The following is an 11279-nucleotide window of genomic DNA, read 5'->3' as shown; positions in this document are numbered from 1 at the left end:
GTTACGCCTTGAGTGAACCACATAAGAGTTTTGCTTGGGAAAGAGTGTTGAATAAGACTCCCTGTTACTTTTAGTGATTATATCCTTTTACTGTTCGCAAGTTACCTTCTGACGGAAAAATGTCTGCCTGTAGATATTCGCTGCTATATACTTAATCGTGAAATCGTGAGTAACACACACTCGCCCAAGAAAGAAAAAAATATATCCACAGACATATTACATGGCTACAGAATTCAAGGAATGGGAACATACACATTCATATACACACACACAACCCCGTAGAGTGGCCTATTCGTGCACCACTTTCCGTAGTAGCTTCTCGGGAGATCTGTTCATAGAATTGCTCTTGTTTTGAATACTTCTCTTTTCTCCCTGCGGTGAAGGTGCCTCGCTAAATGGGTCAAAAAGTGGTGGAGAACTGGGTTAGCAAGAGGTGAAGGTGAAGATCATTAGAGGTTTTAGGGCTGGCTGTGGCTGTTTTGCTGGGTTTGTGTGACTGTGCCCAGAGGGCGGAGTTCCTGCACATTCCTACCTCACCGGAGAACCTGCCCTCAACTCCACTGCAGCTACTCCAGAGAGATGGGACCCTCCAGAAGAAACCTGCCCAGCAATCCCAGCAAGCCTGCCCGCCAGCAGGGTAGGTGCACTTCAAGAAAACCTTCACTACTTCTCTCCACAGGCAGACCCATGTGATGTGAATGAACAGAGATGACAGACTTCTGTCTAAACGTACAGTTTCCCCGTGCCCCCGATAAACAGATCGCCCGTGCATCTGAAGCAGAGTTTCAAAGCACCAGTTACACTAGGACTGTGTGTACCTAACGTTAGGATTTTTTTCTTGTCTCTTCCTTAAAGTGTTCCCTCCCCCGGCCTCCCCCTCCCCCTCGGGCTCTTTCGTGGGAATCGGTAAGTTGGAAGTTTCTTCGCCGGTGTGTCTGTTCTCACGGTTTATCTCTAGATTTTAATTTTTTAAACGTTCGTTTTGTTTTCCAGTTTCACGCTAAAGCCCGAGAAAGTCACATGGGTCCGATATTGTGTTTGTCTTTTTAAGATGCCGGGAGAAACTGCTTCTACCTGCAAGAAAGGCGCCGCTGGCACTTGGGGACGGGAGAGCTCCGCCGGCACCGGGTGAGTGCGGATTTTATTCCTCTTTTACACCCGGTAACTGTCAGGTGGCTGCACTCGTTGTTTCTGCCCGCTGGTGCCAGGAGGGGAGGGAGCGGTGTTCCCGCAGGTTCGTGAGCATGGTGTGTCTTTTCGGTCACGGCTGAGCACAGAAATATTATGGGGAGGGCTAAAAAGACTCCCCGCCACTACCTATTTCGGAATGAAATTCACTGCTTGTTCGCTCTCCGTTATATGAGAGACGACTTCAGTGTGGCGGGTAGGTGTGCGGCATAGGCACGTCCGAAAAATATTGTTGTTTTTATCTAAAGCTGCCTTTGAGAAAACGGCACAGGTTCTGGGTGTTGTGTAAACAGCGCTGGTTTTCCTAAGCTCTCAGGAAAGCCACCACTGCCTCAAATTCTGGGAGAGCGAGGACAAAGCCCTTGCAAAGAGCCGGGCCCGGAGGGCTGGCCCCGGGCTGGCTGCGAGGGCGCCGCGGGCTCCCCGCGTCCCCGGGCGCGCGGCCGGGCGCGGGCGCGGCTCGGCGCCCCGAAGGGCCAGGCGCTTCCTTCGCCTCCCCCGCGAGGGCCCTGGCCGTGTCCCAGCTGCATGGAGATTTACGTGCCGCAAACCGAAACCTGGGGGTAGGAGCGGAAGTTTAAGCCGGAGATTTGCTGAACTTGCTGGTGCTTTGGGGGAGGGGGGGGGGTCGGCGTGCGGGTGCGTGGGCGGCACCCGCGGCCGCGGCCCTCCGCGGACAGGCTTGCGCTGGTTTGCGCGCCCCCGACGTGGCCGGGGGCGTGTGAATCGGGCCCCGCTCGGTGACCGCGTCCAACTCCCTTGCTGCGGCGACTGTAAGCTCACGAAAATAATTTATTTTTAATGCACCAGCCTAAGTTTTCCAAAATGCTGTGAAACACCCCGACGCAGCCGGGGCAAGCGGCAGTGCCGTCCGGAGCGGCTGGCTGCGACCTGCACCGCTCGCTGCAGCGCGCTGCTCTCTCCCGGGGCGCAGGCCGCGCTCGCGCGCAGAGCGCACGGGCAGCGAGCTTGGGCGCCGCGTCGCCCCTCCGGCGCAAACCTGCCAGGGCCCCGCCGGTGCGGGGGGCACGGCTGCCTCCTGCCCGCCCCGCCCAGCGGCACCCCCCGCGTCCGCGGCACGAGCGTGGCCCCGCTCCGCCGCACCCCGGCGGCCACGCGCCCGGCCGCGGAGCGGAGGCTGCGGGGCGCAGCGGGGCCGGGGCGGCGGCGCTGCGCGGCCCGCGGGCTGGGGGCGCTCTTGCCTCGCGGGAGAGGCGCCGCTGCCGGCCGCGGGGAAACGCGCTCCGCGGCGCCGAGGCGCCGTGCGAAAGTCGGTGCTCGGCGTTTGCACAGGGCGCCTTGCAGGTCTCGGCGCTCACCTGCCGGCGCGTAACGCTGCGCTCCGCGGGCGGCAGGCAGCGGTGTTCGAGCGACGTGGGTCGCCCCCCGCGCCCCCTGCAGAAAGGGGGAGCAGGTTGAAAAGTGTCCCCCGCGCGGGCTCGCGTTTGCGTCGTGGTGGCCGCCGAGAGACGCCTGCTGCGGCAGGGGGACACGTTCAGAGCCCGCGTCCTCCTTCTGCGACCCGGGCCAGGATGCTCCCACCCGGGAACGGTATAGCAGAACTCGCCTCCCCTCCACGGAGGAAAAATAAAACAGCGAAATCAGTAAAACCAAAAACAAACAAAAGAGAAAAGAAAAACAAACCGCCAGAACAAATTTTTAAAAAAGAAACAACCCACAACTTTCTTTTTTGTTTTTCTTTGCTCCTTCGCAAGGCCGTGTAACAGAATACAGCGTCAGGCTAGTGAATTAGACTTCAGGCAAGCGGATTTACTATTCCCGGGGAAATGAATGCAAAGTCCATTTCAAAGAATTATCTCTAGGGAGTCCTCCAAGTTTATTTGGGGTTATCCGTGATTTGAGAGGAAAGACTAAGCGAGAGAGAGTCTGAGAAAAGCTTGCCATTGTCACCCTACCCCAAGGTGAGTAAAGCATCCCTGTAAAGTTAGCTGCAAAGAACTGCTTAACCTAAGACGGAGAGGTGAAAGCTCTCCTCGCACGAAGCCGCCTGGCTGGAGAGCCTGAATTTCGAGCTACAAAGGCGGCATGAAGCCCGGACTCTCTTGGGTTTATTTTCCGGAGTGGGGGTTTCAGGCCGCTTTACGACTGATTTCGCAGGGGCAGCTTTTCCGCGGAAGCAGGAACATGTGAAAGGAGCCCTTCTTCCCCTGCGGGGCTCTCCCGGCGCGCTGCGGCAGGAGCCGGCGGCGCGCAGCGCCCGGCTCGGGAGCGGGGCCGAGCGCCGGCCCTGGCGCGGCCCACCGGGGGCACCTCGCCGAGCTCCCCGCTCGCTTGGAGGCCCTCCAAGACAAGTCTTCGCCCTGCACTCTTCGTTAGTGGAAGGAGGAGATCTCGCACCCCCCTCCCCTTGCCTAGTTTCCACCCAGAAATGATCTGACTGCAAGAATTTAAGATTAGATTGCCTGTTAAATTAATCATATCCAAGAGCAGAGAGGTATCTGCCAAAAAATCTGGCTAAAGTCTGGCTATCGAGTAAAAAAGCTGAATTATTTGTCAGCTAGGGTAGACAGTCTTAAAAAAATGAAAATGTTGCATTCTCGTACAAATAAGCAAAACTCTGTTCTAAAGCACTGCGCTTCCCAGAAGGCTACAGTACTTTTGAGAGTTTAATACGTGGATTATTCACTAGTCACCAGACTGTTCTTTTGAGGCAAAAATCCCAGGGATCTTATAAGACAGTTTGCTTTTTCCTCCTTCCCTCACCGTGCAAACAAACACAAGCGCATCCCCACACAACCGTATGTGCAAAGGGGGGTCTCGGCTCCGACACGGCTTTTCGCTAGACCCAGAGGAAGCAAAGCTGGGGCAGAACACCCTGTTAGAGCGGTCGCTGGAGGGATATGGCTAAAAGCATCAAATAAGCGCTAGTATTTGTGACATGCCGTGGCTCAGAGCTGATTTTCAAACGCTCTGGCAATAAGTAAGCCTCCTTTTAGCTTTCTGAACTACACCTCCGGTGGCGAGTGCATCGGGACGTGAGAATCACGGTGGTGTTCAACGGCAAGTGTGTTCTTGTTAGGGTACATTGTACGCACTTGTATGGGTCTGCGAGGAAGCAGATGTGAAGTATGGAAATAAAAATTGCATTTTTATTTTATCAATGGACTTTTCCCCTATATATGTATTCTCTCTCTAAATATATACGCATATATACATTTCGTGATCTTTTCGGGACTTGTAAGTGACCTTCTCTGTCATTCGTCTGAAAAGGCAGCGTGTTCCTGTTCATGTTTGCTTGTTTACTGAGCAAAGTTGTTTGTTTCTCTGTGAAGCATAAGTTACCGCTAGTCATGTCATCAATATCATTTGCATTTAGGTGGAAGGGTAGGAATTATTCGTTCTATTTTTATTATTAAATTAGCGAAGGTAAAAGTACTAATAATTAAATACAGATCTCTCTGACTGCAGGTTGGAACAGCAAAATCGATTGTCTCTTCATCAATCAGACAAGTGTTGGCTAGCTTGCTATTGATCAGTGTGTTTATTTATGCAGAGCTTTAGGTATTTGCTTACATATTTCGGTTTCTTTGTCTGCTAATTATTATACCAGGTTGGTCTGAAAGAAAGCGCTTAGACTGGGAAACACACTTGACAGATCCATTCTTAGCTAACCTGATAGTGGATTATTGCAATCCAATAAGTTTAACAAATTACTTATACGTGCTTGCCTTTTGAGCAATTAGGAAACCGTTTCAGATTAAAACCCCTCGTTACATTCGGGGTCGGCTCGCTTAAATAAAGGGGCATTCTGTTTAGATATTTTCAAAATGAAAAATGATTTTCTGGATGTGCGGAGTTTGCGCGGGAGCCGGTGTTTGTTGCGCCTTGCGGGCTCTCGGCTTCCTTCGTACGCGTAAAACCCTTCTCAGCAACGCAGCGGCCCCTGGGATTTTCTCATAGCTGGAATTTCAGAATCGGCTGCGATCTGGATATGCAAACCGGGAACCAGTTCATTAAGATAAGGATTGGCATCCAAATATCCGAGTGCTCCGAAGGGCACGCTGTTTTAAATTGCTTTCTGGCTTGTTAATTTAATGCGCTCAAAGCGGATCGCCCCAACCACGCTTGCCAAGAAGAGCTGGTTTCCAGCCGTCCCCTCCGCGGTCCGCGTAAGGCTGGCTGTTCACTGTATTTTAACGCACTTTTTCCTCCAGCACCGGCCCTTTCTCTTGCGCCCGTTGCGAGAGGGCTCTGCCTTTCACTACTTTCCCCCCTCCGCCTGGCAGCGCGGGCGCAGGCGCCTCCGCGCAGGAGAGGCAGCCGGGGCCGGGCGGCGGGCGGCGGTGCCCGGCCGGGCGCGGAGCGGGAAGGCCGCGGGGCCCCGGCGGCGGCGGGGGTCCGGGCGGCCGGCGGGGGCGGCAGCGGGGGCGGCAGCGGGGCGACGAGGTGTCGAGGCCGGCTCTGCGGCGAGGAGCGCTCGCCAGCTCCTGCCTGACTTTCTGCTTTCCGCAGGTTTTTTTTGGGGGGGGGTGGGGTTCCCCCCCTTTACCTCGAGCAACTGCTCTCTTGCAACCCGTCGAGCTAGGACGGCCTCGCATCAGATGATCACAGAGATAAGTAATCTCTCCCCTCGGTCCGTGGTATAGTTGACCGTATGCGCTTGAATCTTAGAGCGCTAAGTCTTTCCTGTGAATGAACGAGAAAACACTCGACAGGTCGTGAATAATCGTTTTAATGAGTGTGTTAAACTGCGACGGGGTGCACGGAGCTGTCGGGTTAAACAAACAACTTGTACCCTGACGAAATCCGATTGTTAAAGTGCAAAGTGGTGTCAGTCCAATTTCCATCCCAGTTCTAAAAACCACAGATCTAAGTCGCGGGAGTCCAATTTTCCCCATTAAAGAAAAATAACAATATTTTCTGAACGTAAGTGCGATTGTCCCTAATGTTAGCCTTTGCTAAACCAAAAGGCCGGCTGAATAACCCAAGATATCGAACTTGCTTCTGTTCTTTTTTTTGACTTATTTTTAACAACTGAGTATAAAAGTGTGCATCTGACATTTTCCTAAATATTATCAGATCAATGAGGTAAATATTTTCTTTTTTCTCTCTCCCCCTCTTCCCCCGTGTGTATGTTTTTTCACAGATCACTGGAGGTAAACATCGAATTAATTGGATCTGAATGACTGAGGTTGGTAACTTTGTATTGAACTGAGGTTATCTCTGTCAAAATGTCCAGGTGCTTACATTTCAGCCCGAAATTTCAGGCAATTCTGGAAAAGGCAGATCTAAAGAACACATAGGATTACATTGAAACGGGGTTGCAATATTTCCAGTACTGTAAACTCAAAGTTCAAGTTATCTTACCCCCGTGTGCGCAGGTAACACAGTACACTCTGCTACAATCTATAGACAAATATAGACCGCGCAAATTCCGGAGAAAAAAAATCTGGACGAGTTATCTTTAGAAAACCTGCAATCAGAACAGCCAGGTCTGCTTCCTTTACAACTAGAGTGCCTTGTAGTATTTTGCAAATGCAAAAACCACTCCTTTAAATCAACCCCTTCTTTTGGGGGGTGAGGGGTAGCTGATTATTTAGTGAGCTATATTACTAATATTTATTGTTGCTGAAGACTTCCGGACCAACTACAAGTCTCGTCCTCTCTGTGGAAACTCCTTTTCAGACGTGTCCTCCCTTTCTTTGAAAAAACCAGTTTGAGCAAAGTGAAGCAAGGCAATTCAAGCCGAAAACCAATGCTTTAAAAAAAATTTCATAGCGTGGTTTCGTTTAATACTCAGATTTTCAGAAATAATATAAGACAGTAGAAAATAAGCGATATGACAAAATATTTTACTAGGCTATTGAAGTAATGGGGACCCAATACTGTTTCCAATGACACAAATGGGAAATTTACCTTTGATACTAGTGGGAGTCGGATCTGGCCCTTCTTGGATTGAATTTACAGATGACTTTATTCTCAAGTCGATATCCAGTATTTATAACATTTCGATCTGAACCCCGGAGCTTTCCCACCCGCGCCGTTCCGGCCTGCGCATTGGGAACAATGTCGGCTTTGAGACTCAGCATCGCTCAGCTTCGTGTTCCCAAGCGCAGCAGAAAACCCTTTTGGACATGTTCCTCTGAAAGCGGTGTTAAAAAAAAGGGAAAAGAAAAAAAAGAAAAGAGAGGGAAAAAGAAGAAAAGGGGGGAGGAGAGGGAGAGATTGAAAAAGAGAGAGAAGGAAAAAAGAGAAAACAGCCCTGGTGGATCTGGTAGCAGATCTATAACTAATGAGCCACACGATCATACAGCAGTATTTAACGAGCATCTGAATAACGTTTTAGGCAGGACAGCGCTTTCAACCGGGGCTTTGTTCGAACTGTCTGGCTTGAAACACTGTTGCCCGGACCAGTCTGAAGGCGGAAGATTGTCCAGACCGCGCTGGTGCCCGTCCCCTGGGGCAGGGCGCCTTTCCCTGCGGGTGGAGAAGGATGCAGGGTCAGCTCCACAGAGGGAAGAGAGAGGAGACCGAAAGACAAAGCGCACGGACATGTGCCTTCCAAGCACAACAGGACAGAGGAGCGCATCCTGAGAGCTAGGAAACATTTCTCATCCAAATGAAAAAATAATGCCCTCCTACTGCATCTGCAATTTCCTTTGCAACAAAAACATGCGTAAAATGGGCACGGTAGATAGCAAAGACCTATCAATTTCTTTCTCTAGTTCTGCTAATAAATAAACTTCTAAATGTTTGAAACACTCTATCTGTCACATTCACAAGATAGGTACTGTAAATTCCTGTTGCAAATATACAAACAGAGATCCAAGAGGTTGCCTCTGTTTTTGTATATATTTCTCTCAAGAAATGCACTATCAAAACATTAATTATATTTGAAAGGGAGCAGATTATTTGTTTGAGAAAGAATTACATTCTTGAATTTATATTCCACGCAGATCTCTCCTCCTATCTGCCGAGAGGGTTGAACTGTAAATCTGTCTCAAATGATGTACCCCTAAAATGTAGGTAGGTGTGTCACATTAGAGTTGTAGAGAGATGGGAGATAATCTGTAGGTGCTTTTAGACACCTCTGTAGGATGGATCGTTAGGGAATGTCGAAATCAACATGAAATTGCAGATCTTACATGTGAAGAACATACACCCTTATTCTTTGACAATGGAAATACAAACACACATAGGCACTCAGGGATGATCCTAGCTAGTTATTAAACACTGTGACTCACGGGAGTTTGGGCCTACAGTTCCTGTTTATTTTTAAAATGCCACATGCACATCTTGCGGTAGCTGATAGCTGAAAAGCTACCAGCCATGTGAGTCATCAACCATCATTTAAAGATTTTGTCTTATTTCCTGCTCTTTAAAAGATTAATAAAAGGGTTAAACAGATGCCCTCATATGTCTGCCTTTCTTCTGAGAAAAAGGGCGATCTAATGGGTGCTTATTAGGAGCTCCTGAAATATTCTCTTTGGAATCTTTTCTTTTTCCACTCTCCATTAGCGGTTTAGTATTTCCTAGCATACCTCCAGAAGCCGTTAGATACCTCAACATAATCGTTTTTCGGCATCGCAAGCATTTTGACGGCGATTGACGTGAGCAGTGCATCCAGAGAGGTGTCTGTGGCTATCCTTCCACACCGGGAGAGGCTGGGCAATAGGTCGGTACCCTTCGCTGGGGTCCGCGGGCGGGCGCAGCGAGGGCGGGGGCGCGCTGCTCGCCCGCGCGGTGCCCATGGCGCGCTCTCTCCCTCTCTCTCTCCCTCTCTCCCTCCCTCTCTCTCTCTCCCCCCCTGATTAGGTATCTGTGGAGGAAGAAGGTGAGGTGCCGAGAAAAGCCTGACAGCCAAAGTGGGGAACTGTCCGGGAGAAGGATACGTGATGAATGAGGTCTGCGTGGTCGTGATGCAGAAGCAGAATAGGGCAGTGTGCTGGCACCAAATGCGTTTTTTGTTCCCTAGAACCAAAAAGAAAAAGGGAGGGGGGGGGAGGAGGAGGAGGGAAGGCAGTGGGGGTTGGGAGAGAGATCGGAGAAGTTAGTGGCTGTCTGGAGTGTAAACACGAGTCCATCATCTCCTCGGGAGCAGGGGAGGCTGCGCTTGTCAAACCTGCTAGAGGCTGGGAGAGAGGCAGAGGCTCCACTGGACCGCTCCGAGAGCCCGCCCTGAAATCTGCACCCGGGCCGCCTCGAAGCACAGTGTTTCGCAATGGCAGCAAATAGCCCTAAAATCTCCCAGGCAGCTGTCCGAGGTTAAGCCAGGCTTTGTTGCTTGCCGTGCGGTCGTGCTCCGGTGTAGGAGATGGTGCTGGGGGGCAGAAGGCAAGACACCCCCCCCCCCCCCCCCGGATTGCACACACCGCCCCATTTCTTGAGCAACTTGCTGCAGCTCTCGGACTTCCCCCTCGGGCCTGGCGCAGCGGCTGCCGCGGCTGCCCCCCGACTTCTCGCGTCGCTCTGACACGCCCTGTACCGCCGTAATGCCAATAAACGCTTCAAACCCGACTAACCAGCGGCGAGCACATGCTCAGGCCGGGACTAACCAAGCGCCTGGCCGGGGCTGCGGGTCGGTCCCTGCCGCCGTGGGGAGACGCGGGGGCAGGGGAGGGGGCGGCTGCCGGCACCGGCCCCCCCCACGTCCGAACCTCCGCCGCCGAGGTCGGCGCCTTGGCGGGGGCAGCCTGGGCTTGCGGGTGGCACAGGCAGCGCTCGCTCCTTCGGTGCGGTCAGGATTTTAGGAGTGTTAGTGCAGCGCACGGAAGACGGCAGCCAGGCTTTTGCCTGACTTCGTGGCTCCCTGCGAGGCTTTTCAGAGGAGAAGGGGCTGTCCGGGGATGATCTCCGCGGCAGAGGACAGCGGAGTGGGCCATGCCTCGCATGGCTCTGCCCATGAGCGATCTCCCTTCCAGCAAATGCCCGCAAATGGATGCAATTAGATCAACTTTTCCTCCCCGCCCGGACACCGGCACACGGCGCGGGGGGTTGGCCACTCTCGGCTGCCTGTGGTCTGGGTTCACCCCGGCAGCCGCGGCGGGGACGAGGAGGGAACCGTGGGTGCCCCCAGCTTCTGCGGCCCAGGGCGAGAGCAGCCCGGCGACCCCCAGAAGTTCATGGGAGAAAAGGCCAGGAAATGAGAAGTAAACCCACACACGTGTCGGCAGCGTTCAGATCTCGGTGTAATATTAATAATAATAATCAAATCCTAGGAAAACAACGGCTCTCTCATAGAGGAAATCTGAGGAGCGCAGCGAGCTAAGTGGAAGCTCTGTTTCCAAGGCAAGGCAGGATTAGTTCATTGCACATAATAGCCAGTGTATAGGAATTGCAAATGAACATCACCAGCAGAGCTGGAGTTATCCTTCTCAAATTAATATCGAGCTGGCTTCTCTGCACAGCGTGTAAATACCAGACACCTCTTAGCTTTCGAGGGGAACGAAGATTTAAATAAATGAAAGATTTAAATAATTTTCCCCCTAATTTTAACTACGAAACTCCTTTGCCGGCGTGGCCCTATTTTGGCGGCCCCGGGCAAGCATCCTTTGCCGACAGAGTTGCAGGAGAGGCAGCCGGCAATGCAGGAATTTGGGATAAAGCCCCCGACATACGGTTTTGTGGGTTTAAAAAAAAAAAAAAAGACAGCCGCACACACCCAGGGCAAGCCCGGTCCCAGGCCACAGACGGTGCCCAGCCGCGCCTGGGGGCTGGCGGCGGGCGGCCTCTGCACGGCTGCGCCAGGGCTGCGCGGCCGGGGTGCCCCTGCGCTTGCCCTCACCGGGGCTTCTGGGCGGCGCGCGGTGCCGCTGCCGGCTCTGGGCAGCGGGAGCTGCCCGCTCCCCGCGGGTCGCTGTGGACGCGGCCCGCAACCCTCGGCTCAGCCAACGTTTCTATCCCGTCATCAGACACGCGAAGGGGAAAAGTAATACGTCTGATCTTCCGCTGCGAATTGGGGAGAGAGAGACTGGAGGCTCCAGAGCGCTTTCAGACACTTCAGGAATTAACGGGGGGGGGAGGGAGGATAGATGCATTAAAAATGGTAAAATAAAAACATGATATGAAGTTATATTTACTGTCAGTTCAGAGCCAAAACATTTACGCTCCCACGCTTTTTTTTTTAAAGC

General features: G+C 52.3%; 1 long non-coding RNA gene across 2 annotated transcripts; it reads left to right on the top strand.

Annotated features, from left to right (window-relative positions):
* The first annotated feature begins 574 nt into the window (after window positions 1-574).
* LOC112983261 (uncharacterized) lies at window positions 575-8525 on the top strand. 2 transcript variants are annotated; one of them, XR_003259189.2, is made up of 4 exons: window positions 575-637; window positions 1052-1128; window positions 6296-6340; window positions 7496-8525. It is a non-coding gene; the product is annotated as an uncharacterized LOC112983261 (long non-coding RNA). The 2 variants fall into 2 exon arrangements; XR_003259188.2 differs by lacking the exon at window positions 575-637 and adding an exon at window positions 641-906.
* Window positions 8526-11279: the final 2754 nt, after the last annotated feature.

The sequence above is a fragment of the Dromaius novaehollandiae genome, chromosome 5, assembly GCF_036370855.1.
Source record: "Dromaius novaehollandiae isolate bDroNov1 chromosome 5, bDroNov1.hap1, whole genome shotgun sequence".
NCBI classification, from domain to species: Eukaryota; Metazoa; Chordata; class Aves; order Casuariiformes; family Dromaiidae; genus Dromaius; species Dromaius novaehollandiae.
Note: the sequence above shows the minus strand (reverse complement) of the source record. Positions and strands in the feature narration are given on the sequence as shown.